General features: G+C 49.4%; 1 pseudogene; it reads right to left on the bottom strand.

The window, feature by feature from the left end:
- Nucleotides 1-1,703: 1,703 nt before the first annotated feature.
- On the bottom strand, nt 1,704-2,688 carry LOC137361289 (histone H2A-like; annotated as a pseudogene).
- Nucleotides 2,689-2,950: the final 262 nt, after the last annotated feature.

Raw genomic sequence — 2,950 nt, 5'->3', positions numbered from 1 at the left:
AAATGGTGAAGAATTGGGGACTGGGCAGGGAGCGTCTGTAAATGGAGAAGAATTGGGGACTGGGCAGGGAGCGTCTATTAGATTATTAGATTAGAGATACAGCACTGAAACAGGCCCTTCGGCCCACCGAGTCTGTGCCGACCATCAACCACCCATTTATACTAATCCTACACTGATCCCATATTCCTACCAAACATCCCCACCTGTCCCTATATTTCCCTACCACCTACCTATACTAGTGACAATTTATAATGGCCAATTTACCTACCAACCTGCAAGTCTTTTGGCTTGTGGGAGGAAACCGGAGCACCCGGAGGAAACCCACGCAGACACAGGGAGAACTTGCAAACTCCACACAGGCAGTACCCGGAATCGAACCCGGGTCCCTGGAGCTGTGAGGCTGCGGTGCTAACCACTGCGCCACTGTGCCGCCCCTTATCTATAAATGGATAAGAATTGGGGATTGGGCAGGGAGCGTCTGTAAATGGATAAGAGTTGGGGATTGGGCAGGGAGCGTCTGTAAATGGATTAGAATTGGGGACTGGGCAGGGAGCGTTTTTATATTCGTTTGTGGGATGTGGGCGTCGCTGGCTCGATCAGGCTACAGTAATGTATCCATTTCTGGGCACCAGGCTTTAGAAAGGACATCAAAGCTTCTGAGACAGTTCAGAGGAGATTTACGAGAATGATACCAGAGATGAGGGGTTTCAGTTCTCTGGACAGGCTGGTGAAGCTGGGATTGTTCTCCTCAGAGTCGAGAAGGTTAAGGGAAGATTTAATCGAGGTGTTCAGAATCATGAAGGATTTTCATCGGGGCGAGAGGGAGAAACAGTTTCCACTGTCCTGGGGGTCAGTAACCAGAGGACACAGATTGAAAATAATTGGCCAAAAATGTCAAGGGGAGGTGATGAGAGATCTTTTTACCCAGTAACTGATTCGGATTTGGATTGAATTGTCTGACAGGGTGCTGGAAACAGATTCAATTATAACTTTCATAAAGGAATTGGACAAATATTTCAAAGTGAAATTCTCCAGGACTATGGGGAAATAGGCAGGGGGTTGGACTAATTGCATCATTTTTTCACAGATTCAGCACAGGCACAATCGGCCGATCGGCCTCCTTCTGTGCTGTATGATTCTATGAAATAGTGACAGTCAGGGCAAATTTGGATAAGAGGGAGAAATGGAGACGGGTCAGGGAGAGCACATCACCAAAACTGGGAGATACTACATTGGACAGGGAGGATCAGAGAGTTGGAGGAGGGGGAGAGAGCACGTACATACAGACAGAATCAGCACCTTCAGGGGAGGAGAGATGGGAACCAGTGAGTGTGGAACTAAAAACCAGCCAGAGTTAACCTGCTGAAACACCAGTGAGTTCACACTGGGAGAGACCATTCACCTGCTCCGTGTATGGGAAGGGATTCACTCAGTCATCCAACCTCACGGAACATCAATTTGCTCACACTGATCGGAGACCTTTCCAATGTCATGACTGTGAGAAGAGCTTTAAAAGCAGTAATGATCTGCTGAAACACCAACACACTCACTCTGGGGAGAGGCCGTTCCCCTGCCCTGTGTGTGGGAAGGGATTCACTCAGTCATTCAACCTGCTGCAACATCAGTGAGTTCACATGTGACTGCAGGGGTTGGATTCTGCTGTTGTTGCTGCTGTTAATCACGTTCAGAGATAAAGTTGGGTCTTACATTATTAGCAGTGCAGTCCAGAGCAAAAGCATCTTCTTAATGTTGAGATAAATGGGAGAAGAAACTGGCAAGCAGCGGCTAGGATGGGGGAGGTGCTGCACCATTACATTGATGGTGCACCTTCTCTCCCCCCGGGGTCCTCGCTGCACATCCGCCGGGACTGGCGGCTCTGATTGGGGTCCTGAGAGCCCTTGAGACTCGGTGCAGCTGAGGCTGCGCTCACCCCCGCTCAGCTCTGTTGTGATATTTAAAATACGAAAGGCCTGTAGGGCTGCGAGCTGATCTGGAATTTAGAAAGCAGCGTTACTGGACGCTCATTGCTGCTCAGCACAATCTTACCCCCGCTCCTGGGACTTGTTGATTCTGCACCATGTCGTTCAGTTCTTCACTAAACTGGAGGGGGAGATATTGAGCAGAAAAACAGAGCAAAATCCAGAGAGGGAACTGAAAACACACTTGGACAGATGAGAAACAGGTCAATCCACTGTTACAATAACTCCATCACTGACTCCCTCCGACAGTAACCAGCTCTTTCACAGAGACTGTGAGTGGCTCTGAAAAGAGCCTTTGGGTTATTAAATGACATTTATTTTGGCCGCTTTACTTTTTCTGGGAGCACTGATTTTCTTGGGCAGCAGCAAGGCCTGGATATTAGGCAGCACCCCACCCTGAGCGATGGTCACCCCTCCCAGCAGCTTGTTGAGCTCCTTGTCGTTGCGGACGGCCAGCTGCATGTGTCTGGGGATGATGCGGGTCTTCTCCTTGTCCCAGGCCACGTTACCGGCCAGCTCGAGGATTTCAGCGGTCAGATGCTCGAACACAGCAGCTGGATAGAGCGGGGCTCCGGCACTCACGCTCAGCATAGTTGCCCTTTCTCAGGAGCCTGTGAACACGGCCCACAGGGAACTGCAGTCCAGCCCGGGGGGAGCGAGACTTGGTCTTGGACCGAGCTTTCCCACTGGTCTTTCCTCTTCCAGACATTTCCACAATCTCGCAAATACTTACACAAAGATTGGATAATTTCCTCAGTATTTATTACTTGCATGCAGCAGTCAGGATGGATGAGCGATTTGAGGCGCTGTGTTCAGATTGCAGTCTCTCCTGGAGGCGTGGGTTTGAATCCCATTTCTGACAAATTGTATTTTGACTGAACTGGAGGGATTTGGGAGCAGCGGCGAAGACAGAGCGTGGAAGAATATTGACAAACAAAATGAAAATGGACCCATATATGTTTCATCAATAC

The sequence above is a fragment of the Heterodontus francisci genome, unplaced genomic scaffold, assembly GCF_036365525.1.
Source record: "Heterodontus francisci isolate sHetFra1 unplaced genomic scaffold, sHetFra1.hap1 HAP1_SCAFFOLD_50, whole genome shotgun sequence".
NCBI classification, from domain to species: domain Eukaryota; kingdom Metazoa; phylum Chordata; class Chondrichthyes; order Heterodontiformes; family Heterodontidae; genus Heterodontus; species Heterodontus francisci.
Note: the sequence above shows the minus strand (reverse complement) of the source record. Positions and strands in the feature narration are given on the sequence as shown.